Genomic DNA, 12,709 nt, shown 5'->3' with positions numbered 1-12,709 from the left:
TCTCCGTGCATGCGCAGTCGCACGGACATCGGGCTAGAGCCTACAAGTCTTCGCGCATGCGCACAGCATTAATTTTGATTTAGCCACTTTTACTCTAAGTGTCCACGCATGCGCAGTGTGTTCTACTCTGGTTTGTTGGATTCTCTGAGTCCGCGCGCATGCGCACTGGACTCAAATCTCGCCGATTCATGCCACACTATTATATAAGCCCTAAAAACACTCGAATTTACACACTAATTCAGCACTTTTGTTGCTGTATGTGTGGGAACCTACCCAGATTTTTTATTAAGCATTTTTGTAGTTTGAGGGGTTTAGTTTGGCAACGGACCAACTGCGCATGTGCAACAGCTGTTAATTGTTCAATCTGTAATCAAGGTACTGTTTGGGTATATAAGGGTTCATTCTTCCTCCCCCCAGCAAATTTGTCCCTGAGGAAGCTCCTTTGCTGGAGGGAAACGCGCGTTGGACGCGCAATGTTGTCAGTCTCCTACTTGGAGCTGCTTTTATGTAGTGCTCTGTAGTCTCCTGGCTCTATCTATGTAGATCTGAATTGGGTACTTTCACTAACACTCAGTGCGCAAGCATTCCTGCTCTTTATACGATATGATTATTTGGAGTGTGCTGTAGAATGATTCACTGATCAAAATGCTGTGAACAATTGCTTCACTATGCTGTGAATCATCTACCCTCCATCACCATACTATCAGTAGCACTTTCATATACATTGTATATATTCAGTAATACACTTCTAACTGACATCCCTAAGTGCTCTGTGGTTTAAAAGTCTAAGCAGGACTGCTGTATTTCACGACACAATCAGTCACTGAGTTTGTAAGTTATATTTATAATTACACATGTACCTGATCTCATAGGTGCCCCAGAGGGGTTTATACCCTGACTATTAGCGTCCTGTGTCCTGTAATCTCTACTACAATTTGTTGTTTGAGACCATTCCAACGCACATTCACTGACACGGACGCTAGGTATTGTCAATTTAATTTATTCTTAATGCACAATACACGACGTTTTGGTAACATATGTTTTATGTAAATATATTAAAAGTTCAATTTTAAATCAAGTAGGAGTGCAGTATAGTGAATTCTTTTAGGAGACACATCCATTTTGTATTTTCCTTCCCCCCTTTTTCTGATTCACTTTTCAGTTCACAGTCTGCAACCACTTTTTTGGATTACCATTTATTCACTCATTATTTGTTTCAATTGGTGTGGTTCTGTGATCACTCCCTAACCCTAGTGTTTTCTCTAAATTGAGCCGAAGCAGAGAAAATAGAGTAATCAACTACACTATTTATAACAAAATGATTACCCAAAATAAGAAAATGTTGTCTGAAGCTAGATGGGTCGGCCCCGGCGGGTGCAGGCACCACCCCCTCTGCTTCTCCCCTCCTCCCCACCGCCCCAGTGTTATTTTCTTTCTTCCTCTCTCCTTGTCCTTTCAATAGGACACTAATTGGACAATGCCAGTTGGTCTATACCACCACCTGGTAGGAAATCAACACACCCATCCTAATGTGTTCAGATACAGCCATGATTTTGTTTGGTGTTATTATAAACTGGTTTCTCTATTTCTCTTTTACCACTGAATGTATAACTGTATGTTGTTTTTACCAATGTCTTTGGATGTTGTTTATTTTCTGTTTATCAATAAAATATTTGAAACAAAACAAAAAGAAAAAGAGCACACCTGGGAGATATGCTAATGGTTTATGCAAAGTATATGTAAATTACTCATAACTCACACCTCTTAAAAGATTTCCACAAGGCCTATCCTGACAAGCCAGGTTCTAATGTGAGAAGGGATGGGGGAGCACAGCTTAAGGAATGGTGGAGTGTGATTGTATTATCTCTCTATGATGTTCAGTGGGGTTCTGACACCCTTGAAATGTCCTCAGAGGGAGGTTTGTACTCCCTAGAGAAGGGTTAAGACTTATGTGGGTGAAACAAGTCTATGGATGCGAAATGAATTAATAAAAGGAAAACTTACACGGCCTTGTGTAAGTTGTATCCCATCAAGGTTTCTTTTGCTGTCTTGTCTTTCTTCTGGATGATCCTTCTTCTTTCTTTATGGTCTTCTCTTTCTGTCTCTTCTTCTTGCTGTAATCTTGATGTTTGTCGTTGGACGAATCTTCACATTGATTCTCCTCTCATATGGGTGTAAACATAGATAAGAAGGTAATTAGACACATATACACACAAAGTCGATTTCAATGTGAAGGGGGGCAATGAGACAGTGTCATCAGGTCTATAGGAATATAATATCTTGGAGTTCCCAAGATACCATTATCAGTGTGTACTCACACTGGCCCGTGTGAGTATTTTGATTTATTGATATACCTTCCCCATATTTTCCCTTTGTCATTGTCCCACACGGGACCTTTGACCTGAAGACCTGTGATCCGCACAGGTGCTTGCAAGATACCGTTATAAGTTGCCACTCACATTAGGCCGTGTGAGTGAATAATTATTATAATTATTATATTATTATATGGTAGTGGAGCAGATACTCTCAGCAGTTCCTGGAGTTGCGGTGCATAGGAATTGGCATTTGGAGTGTGAATCGGTGTGTTGTCCCGCCCGCTGTGACGCAGTTCCGGGCGCAAAACGGAAGTCGTCCTGTGAAGGAGAAGGCAGTGTCGCCATCTTTGGCATCAACCCGAGGAGGTACCTGCAGGACTTTACACGCGGCACGCGTCCAACTAACATCTGTCGCCGGACCGCCATTACACCATTCCTTTGCGCATATCCTGTGGACCTGCTGTAAGTAGGATTCCCGTTTTAAAACACCGGATCCTATTCTTGCTCGTCACCAGCTTGCTGGATTTTACTGTGTTTATTAAATCTTCATTATATTAGTCAGCCTACTTGTTTAGTGTTGTTTGTGCTTGTTTGTCCATGTCTATATGTTTTATGTTTTAACCATACTTTGTTACACTATGATCTTGTTCTCTTGTCTTCCCTGCATGGCATATCAATTTTGCTGCTGAGGAATCTGCTGTCCACTGGACTAAGATCACCATTTATTGGACATCCCAAACCATCCTTTGGACTTTCTATACATCATCTATTTGGACTCTAAGGCGCCGGTCTGTATTTGTTTTCTTTGTGTTTCACTAACTGTGTTTGGGTTAGTTGGTCCTGGCAGTCTTGCCTATTGTTTAATACATTATTCACGCTTTGTTACATCATCCATTATCACATTTATTCTGTTTTTAGCGCTATATACACCACCCATCTTTTTTTCTCGATTCACACTAGGACATCACAATTAAAGCTGCATGAAATATCACATACCTTACTATTTAAGATATTCAAATCCTATACCAACCACGGTCAGAGTTAGTGCCCGGGGAATACACTACAACTAAGCCAGGTTCTAAGGCATCTTATGTGGAAGGGTTAACTGCCAGGACTGATCAGAACCCACAACCTCTGCTGATCAGGGGAGCAGTTCTAGCAGTGAGCTAAACCAGGTCCTGGAGACCTTCACAGTGGCAGCATACTTGTCGTCTCTTCTTCTCACTGCTAACACCTGTAGCCCCCTCCCCCTGGCTTCCTTTTAAACAAACCACTTCCACTTCCACGTTTCCAGTTCAATGTGCCTTGTGCACAAAATGGAGCACCCCTGAGATACCTGGGAAACATGCTAATCGGATGTGCAAAGTATAGGTAGGAAGCCAGGGGGAGAGTTCATGTCAGTATGATTAGTTACAGTAGGGCTCTCCAGCATCTGTTTTATCTTCCTGCTAGAACTGCTTCCCTGAATAGCAAGGGCTCTGGGTTCTGGAACTTTTGGGCCTGACAGTACCCCCTTCCTTACAATGGGCCTTAGGAACTGGCTTGCCACAATAGGTTTTGTGGAAATTGTTTTTGGAGTAGTGAGTAATTTTAATATAATATAGGTAATAGAGGAAGAAAAGGTCCCTTCCACAATCTGCACTCAGTATCCTTAAAGTATCATGAAGCTTACATTTTAATAATAAAAGACGTTGTAACACCATACAATTAAAAACGGTGTTGACCTTCAGATGTGTCCTCCTGTATTCAACCACTTGCCTAAAAACAATCTGTGGCTCTCTCACAGAAACGCTGTGACATTTCTGTGATATTTCTGCAGACAGGCTAATGGCCCATCGGATTAACACAGCGGGGGTCCCTGCTGTCCCATTCAAATAGCAGGGCCCCCTGCTGTGCTAATCCGATGGGCCATTAGTCTGTCTGCAGAAATATCACAGAAATCTCACAGAAATGTTCAGTGTGAGAGCCACAGATTTTCTTAGATTTTCCTGGGCTAGCCGGAGAGACCAGGAGGACGCATCTGTTTGTCAACAAATTATGTTTTAAAATAATAATAATAATTTACCCATATATAGCACTTGGGACTCTCCTCAAAGAGCTTTCCTTCACCCCCCCTCCCCCCCACACCAGATTGAATCCGCATTTTTGTGACTCATCCAAGAAAATCTGTGGATGAAAGATATTTGCAAATCCATAGCAGATTCAAATTTCTGTGAAATTGTTGCCCATTTCGAATAAAATCCGTTATTGTTCAAGTGCTAAAACTGAGGGGGAAAGAGCTGGTTCTTTGTCTATATTTGACAAAATGAGCTACCTTCTGGTACAGTGGTTTTACAACCAACTGACTGAAGATGGGTATAATTTGGGAACATGATACAGTATGGCTATGATGTATTGTTTGCTGAGTGTTTGTAAATAAAAATATCATTTGTGAGCAGATTAACATCTCAGACAGGTTTGCAACCCTGCTTTTCCCCATCATTTCCTAGCACTTCTTTAATGTGAGTATGTGGCAAATTGGCTTTCCACCACCAGAGGGAGTCTTAATGCAAGGGATGTCCATTTAAAAAAAAAAATCTATAATTCGCTATATTTTATCTTTACAGTACATACCACACAGATAGGGCTGCAGTTTGTTTATTAAAGAACACAGTAACAGTTGTACAACTTAGTAAATGTTTAGTAAGTGTACGATTATTAGTAATAAAGATGATAAAGAGGTAAAAACCTTGACAGCTAAAAAAAAACCCTTGCTGCATTAAGCCCAGAAAATTACCATTTTAACAGTTTTTTTGCTTAAATTAAACTTATATAATAAAGAAAAGAAACCAGCACACTACACCATAGATGCAGTTACACATATATGCGAAGCGCACTTTCCCCCACCCCCTGGGAGATGTATGGCTACGGTATATGTGTGGTGCTATACCTGTGGCGTACAGAAGAGCTGAGTCTCTGCTACTGGGAACCTGGGGTAGCACCTCCACCTGTACGGGATTCTAGCGTGTGGAATTCCCCTGTTACGGGAAACATAAAGAATACACACTTGGTAAAGCAGAACAGTTTTACTATATGCAGCTAATATAGTTACAGCCTACCCACCAGGACTCGTACGGCCGTACCTTCCAATACTCTGCGCCCTCTCAATGGAGGCACCGTCCCCCAAAGTACCTAGGGGCCCTTGGGCACCCAACCAACCCGGTGTCCACAAGCTCAATCCCCCCACCCAATGTGTGGTACAGCGCTGCCCACTAATGTGTAAAAGTGAGTTGGTGCACTTTGTTGGGTACGTGCCGGGTGTGTCCACACCTGGGCCCGCCGATGCTGTGATGCTAGGATCCACAGATCCAAGGAATACTCGTCGAACCTCCGCCTCAACGGTGGGATTGTTCCACCTTTGATAGTCTCTGTAGTAGATGGGTGTCTGGTCCCAGAGCACCTGAGGCCAGGATGCAGCCGTGAACAAGAAAGCGCTATAACAGCATAAAACTCGTGGGAGGAGACCCTTTTTCATTTTGTCCCCAGTATGTTATTTTAATTATGTAGTTTAATACATTTTCTTTTATTTTTGTTCTAACCCGGTGAGTTGTGAGTGCTTTGGCGTGTTCGAGTTGTCCACCAATCCCTCACAGTGTTCTTGGTTTCGCTATGCTACACGCAAAGGAAACCCGCACAGCTAGTGTTAGACCACAGTGAGGTGCTGACTGGATGGAGACGTGATTATATCATATGAAAGAAAAAGGACCCAGTCTTTCAGCACTCAGTCACAAGCAATGTAATGTTGTAAATTTAAAAATATACTTTATTTATAACCATGAATAAAAAATAGGGTGTTAAAACGTAATTAAATGGTATTCAACAGCACGTGACTGTATCCTTGATAACCCACCTACGGTTAGGTGGGTAGATGTAGTAGGGTCCCTAATGAATATTGGGGATCAAACGCTACTAATAGTAGCTACCTAGAAATATAGGAAAAAGGAGCCTGTGAGAGCCCACTCAAAAAACACTCTCCATACAAGTGTATCCAGGCGTGTGATACGCACTAAATTGATACTCTGAGGATAGGCACAGTAATACAGTGTGGCATACTATGCGCTTGGTTAGACCTATGTGATGTCTGTCCCTGATAGAGATATGCACTGGTGACTATATAAATTCATCAGTACTGTCAGAGCCAGGTCTATGGTGAGAACCTGTGTGGCCCACACTGTTGATCATAGGTGCAGACTCATGGACACACTTGGTAGTAAGATACAGGATAGTATGGCAAAGCTAGAGCATCAAGTAAAGTCATCAAGACACCTAAACTGCAGATAATGTTTGTAGTTGAGACACCTGTTTATAGCAGTTGAGACAGTGGTGCTATGCAGGTGTTGTTAACCAAGGTACACCTTAACTCGTGTCAATGTAGGATGTCAATGTTATCTGCTGTTGCTGCCCAGTAAACGCTGTAATAAGAGCCAGATGCAGACACTTTGCACATATATACAATTTGCCCTTAAGTGAGCATGGTAGTGGGCCAGATGCAGACACTTTGCACATATATACAATTTGCCCTTAAGTGAGCATGGTAGTGGGCCAGATGCAGACACTTTGCACATATATACAATTTGCCCTTAAGTGAGCATGGTAGTGGTAGTCTTGGTTTCGCTTCCTGATTGGACGGACCCGCAGCAGCAGTGCAGGATCAGATACCTGCTGCGTTTTCGGTATACAGCTCTTCGGAAACAGTGCGGGACACTCCAGATACGGCGTGTCATTTTTGGACCATAACGGCAAGAAGACTGTGAGATCGAGCGGGACCACAGAGGTAAATTATCATTATTTATCCTCTACGTGGTTACTCCTGCCAGCAGTTGTCACGGAGCATGCCAGCTCCATTAGTTTATACAAAGGTCCTTATTTTCTGCTACACAGTGTCAGCTGTTCCATAATACCACATAGCCCTGCACGTGAAGGCTGCTGGTAACACGCTACTCATCTGTTATTTTACATATTGCAACAAACTTTCCTTTTTTTTGCTTTGATTCAAGTTGTCTTGTGAGCTGCGAATGGTCTATCTTTTACCAGGATGCAGTTGTGTCCTGGCTGTGTCCCTCACTTTAATACTACAGGGGCAGCGTCCCTATCTGTGGGCCTGTCCCTGCAGCAACCACAAGCTGAGGAGAGTCGAGGCCTAGCTCGGGCCTAATAGGGGGTATCTGGCCTAGTGCAGGTGCCACAGACACCTGCACACATAACCTACCCCTTCCTCGTCCCAGCTCCGACTGGCATGCTCCTCTGCGCGTGAAATGTATCTTTTCGGTGAGCAGGGGATTGCTGCAGCCCTATTGGCTGTTTGCGCCCACGTGATCGCAGCCACTGAGGCTTCTGGGGATTTTAGTCCCTTGTGGAGCCTATTCCAACTAATGGCCACTGTCCGCACCCATACTGTCAATGCGCGGCATCTTGCGCATGCGCGATCGCAACCAAGATGGCAGCACCCTTCAGAGGGAGCCTCCGGCAATCTACTCTCATTTCCACACCCTCCGCAGTGCCACCGGCAACTTGCCTTGGTGGGCGCACTCAACCGGAGGTAAGGGGGCCCAGGGGAACCTAGCTACATATGTACTGAAAAATATTATTAAAAATACATTGCTAAAATGGAGAATTCATAATGTAAGGAAGATAGTGGAGGTGGAGGTAAAAACAGCACCAGGGATGTTTGAGGGATAAATCCCTCTATCAAACTAGTGTGTAAAGTGCCTAGAAATCAACAAATATACCTTTAGAAATGCTGAGAAATTGCCTCATAATGCGCCCCCCTAACGTCCAGTGGCCCCACGCAAAATCTGTGTATAATCAGAAATGTGAACCCGTCCAAATCCATTTCCTGGATTTTCTCGCATTTTCCCCCCAAATCCATTTCGCGGTGTAAAATCCGCAAACAGCTGTGGTCAGTTTTAATCCGCGCTGATTCCTCAAAAACCGACACTGGATATTATCCGTTGACGGATTTGGCAGTTTCTTAACAATCCTTCAACGGATTTCAGAATCCGCGGAGTGTATTGGCAAAAATAATAAAAAATCTGCAAAACGCAAAATCGCCCTTTTAGAGATTGATCGGCTGAAATTCACAGACCAAAAGAACCGGCCGATCCGCTGTGGATTCAAATCTGTCCAAAAATGTGCCCATCTCTAATGATCAGTAAGGGAGACTGTCACGTAAAGCAGACATGCAAGACTCCCACAAACGGCAATCACTCTGCGGGAGGGGGGGGGGGGTGAGGAGAAGAAAGAGAGGGAGGAAAAAAAGTGGAGAGAGAGGTGGAAACAGGGGGAGAGGGTGGAGAGGAGGGAAATGTGGGTAGACAGGGGAGAGGGCCAAAGAAGGGAGGGAAAGAGGGAGAGAGAAGGAGGGAGATGAGAGGGAAATACCAGGAGAAATGGAGAAAGCTTGGGATTGGGGGAGAACAGTAGAATGAGCAAAAGAATTGTGAGGGGAAGAGAGGGGGTGGAGAGCACGAGAGAGAGAGCACGCGAGAGAGAGCATGCGTGAGAGAGCACGTGAGAGAGAGCGCGAAGATGGGGAAAGAGGTAGAGAGGGTTAGAAAGGGGGAAATAGGGTGAGGTGGGGATGAGGAGGGAGAGGAGCAGTAAGAGAGGAAAGAGGGACAGCAAAGTGGAGAAGAGGGGGAAAGGGGAGGGTGAGGGGGAAAATGGGGAGAGGGTATGAGGGAGAAAAGAGGTGGGAAAGAGGGGGGGATAGGGGTAGCAAAGTGGGAGAGCTGGAAAGAGGGGGGGGATAGGCGAGAGAGGGAGAGAGAGGGGCAAAGGGAGCAGGGAAGAGGGGGAGGAAGAGGGAGATATGGGGGAGTGAGGGAGAGAAGGGGGAGTGAGACTGATCCCAGATCTCCCCACTCTCCAGATCTCCACACTCAACAACTCTCCAGCGTCCCCTCCTCCCTCACAAATAAATGAATTAGTTATCATGCATTTGCAAAGAATGGCAGCCATGGACACAAGGGAAGCGGAGAGAACTGTATTTTGAAAGAACTTGCATTGCCAGACTACAGAGTGGGAAAACAAGTCAAGCACAGGAGCAGCACAGTAGAACGACAGAGGATAGCACAACACAAAAACACCACTGTACAGAGTACCTGTGTATATTTAGAAGACTTGTAATATGCTAAACATGATGGGTGAGGGGTTCGGTTATCCCTTGCTGCTCCTTTCATCCAATGTCACTCTGTATTTAGCAAGTGCTTGTACAGCCAGAGCTCACTTTCCCTCCCCTTATCTTTATTGGTTCTCTGATAAGAACAAGGTGAGATAAGGAAAAAGAAAACACTTGACTGACAAATACTCCACCATTCAGAGGCCTCTAATTCATTTATTTCCCAACCAAAAATGAAAGCAGCCATACCTTGCCTATTTGGGTTTAGATTTGTTTAGGAAACCAATTAGTACAATTTTTTACAAAAGGTTGTTTTCTGGCCATTTGCATTGCATTGTACCTTTAAATAATGTGCACAATTACAGATTAACATAAGATAACAATTCCAATATGTGCACTGTGGGTGAGGATAAAAATGTATGGGGGGTGGGGGGGGGGGGTTAATATGTATTTGAGGGTTTTTTTTTGTTTTTTTTTAATATGTACAGTATTTGGGGTGGATTTTGTTTTAATATGTATTTGGGGACTGGGGAGTTTATATGTATTTGGGCGGTATTTTTTTAATATGTATTCGGGGTGGTTTTTTAATATGTATTTGGGAGCTGGGGGGGTTTATACGTATTTGGGGGTAGGTTTTTTTATATTTGGGGTGTGGTGGGGTTGTATATTTTTGAGGGGTAGGTTTTTTTGCATGTATTTGAGGGGGTGGGAAGATTTTTTCTATTTGAGGTGTGGGGTTGGTATGTATTTTGTGGGGGGATTGTGGGAGGGGAAGGGAATGAGTGAGGGGGGGGATTGAGTGAGAGTGGGGTACTTGATGGAGGGGGGAGAGTGAGAGGAGAGCGGGGGTAAGAGTTAGATACAGGGGAGAGAAATACATGCGAGGCCTGGAGAGATTGAGTGAGAGTGGGGTAATTGATGGAGGGAGGGAGAGTGAGATGTGAGACTGGGTAAGTGAGGAAGAGAGGGAGTGAGATGGAGGAGAGAGAAATGCATGGGAAGAGGGGGGAATAGAGGGGGCTTGCGAGGTGTGAAATGAGGGGAAGGGTCGCAAGACCACTGACAGGGGGAGGGGCAGTCGTAACTCTTGTCCTGGACCTCAGGGAATCTGTCTGCGGCACTATGTATGTATATATGTAACGGGTTTTCCCCCCCCCCCCAATCGCAGATTCAGTGTGGGGGTGCAGGAAACATATAGTGTTACTCGGTGTTGTGCATTACCTGTTGGCTCACAGGAGGGCTGAGCTTCCGCCACGGGGAACCTGGGGCAATTATACTAGGGGTATTCACTTACGATGCAGCGCCTCCACCTGCGATGGCTCCCACCAAAGGGGGAGTGTTTCCTCGCAGGACAAACACAATAATCACATAGACAGCATGTATATTAACTAGTGACTTTACTAACATGCATAACAACTCATCACATTCAAAATGACCTGTGTCCCTCTCACGAGGAGACACTAACCGCGACGTCTCGCAGGACGCTTCCCCAACACCAGGTGATCCCACCCAGTGTCCAAAGAACCCCACCCAATGTCCCGCACTCTTGCAGAGAGAGTCAATGGGTGACTGCGCAGTCACTATTTATACTAAGGGCCCGTTGGTGCACTTGTGTATTAGATAGTACCTGCCGAGCACTCCGGTGCTCGGGTCAGCAACACTTCACAAAGGATCAGTCGGGCGATGACTCCTTCTGATCCTCCAACCGAACTCCAGGCACGCGGACCGCCACTCTGGAATAGTCTCTGTGGACCCCAACGTGGGTCCGAACCGCTTCACAGGAACTGCAGCAGCCGCTGTGTCCCTATCTAATCTAAGGGGCACGCACTATACTATAGGCCATCCCTATAGCACAGCAACCTGTAGTGGCTTCGGGGAAAACTCCTAGGGGCCTACAGGGGTTAATGACCTGTCCCACTCCCCTAACTCTTCCCAGCCCTGACTGTTACAACAATAATCCCTAACGAGTCCCAGTGCCTACAGCAGCAAGCTGTAGCTCACTGGATGCTGGCAGCCAACGTGCTGCGCAACAAGGTGCCTGCCTGTCAGACCTCACAGCACTGACCGCCGTGACTCTGACAAGGCAGCACTCTAACACTAAGGGCAGCGTCCCTATCTTGGGCCTCCCTCAGCACTTACCCACTAATCTAGTGGGGAGTTGGGACCTACCTGGGGTGTGGGTACCTATAGGGCCGCAGGAGCTGCCCTCGCTCCCCGCACCCTTCCTTCCCTCACAGCTCCCTTGTTCCAACTGACTAAACTGAGTGACAGGGTCCCTCTCTCTAGAGCAGTCCCTGGCAACACTCTCTCTCTTGGAGTAACTAGCTACCTCAGACCCTGGGGGTGCTGGCCTAGTACAGGGAGTCCCTGACTCCTGTACCCTACCTCCTTCCCTGGGCTGCTCCGGTCTCTGACTGACTAGCCTGCTCCAACTGACAAAAACCCTGTCTGCACACAACATTGTTGCAACTCTGCAGCATGAGAAGCTGCCAGCTCTATTGGCTTCAATGCTGCCTGTGACAAGGGTGAAAGTGCAGTCCCCAGAGGCTGCTGGGAATTGTAGTCCTTGGCAAAGCTCTTTTCTATGGGGACCGCGTGCGCGATCTTTCTTGCGCATGGGCGAAGCTCGCGCCATAACCAAGAGGGCGGTGCCCGCCAGGAGAAGTCGCCGCCCCCTTCCTCCACTGCCACAGGGGTAAGGCAGGGGGCAAAGGAAGATCAGGGGAACCGGGGGTGACCCCCTTACATATATATACAGTCATGTGAAAAAAACCTTCACCTTGCGCTACAAACACCACAGGGAGGTGTAAACCCAGCTGCCCGGAGGAACGTCATTACGTTACGCAGCTGTGTTTCAGCCTGAGTGCCTGCCTCAATACCATAACCCCTATCAGTTTCAGCCTGAGTGCCTGCCTCAATACCATAACCTCTATCAGTTTCAGCCTGAGTGCCTGCCTCAATACCATAACCTCTATCAGTTTCAGCCTGAGTGCCTGCCTCAATACCATAACCTCTATCAGTTTCAGCCTGAGTGCCTGCCTCAATACCATAACCCCTATCAGTTTCAGCCTGAGTGCCTGCCTCAATACCATAACCCCTATCAGTTTCAGCCTGAGTGCCTGCCTCAATACCATAACCCCTATCAGTTTCAGCCTGAGTGCCTGCCTCAATACCATAACCCCTATCAGTTTCAGCCTGAGTGCCTGCCTCAATACCATAACCCCTATCAGTTTCA

At 45.9% G+C, this 12,709-nt stretch overlaps 1 long non-coding RNA gene across 1 annotated transcript in view; it reads left to right on the top strand.

Moving 5' to 3' along the window:
* The first annotated feature begins 2,387 nt into the window (after positions 1 to 2,387).
* Positions 2,388 to 12,709, top strand: part of LOC142494412 (uncharacterized) — a 34,504-nt gene continuing 24,182 nt past the window's right edge. The window contains exon 1 of the long non-coding RNA XR_012801424.1: positions 2,388 to 3,103. This is a non-coding gene — a long non-coding RNA (uncharacterized LOC142494412). The remainder of the gene's footprint in view (positions 3,104 to 12,709) is intronic.

Source organism: Ascaphus truei, chromosome 5, assembly GCF_040206685.1.
Source record: "Ascaphus truei isolate aAscTru1 chromosome 5, aAscTru1.hap1, whole genome shotgun sequence".
Classification (NCBI taxonomy): domain Eukaryota; kingdom Metazoa; phylum Chordata; class Amphibia; order Anura; family Ascaphidae; genus Ascaphus; species Ascaphus truei.
This window is presented reverse-complemented; position numbering and strand designations above follow the sequence as displayed.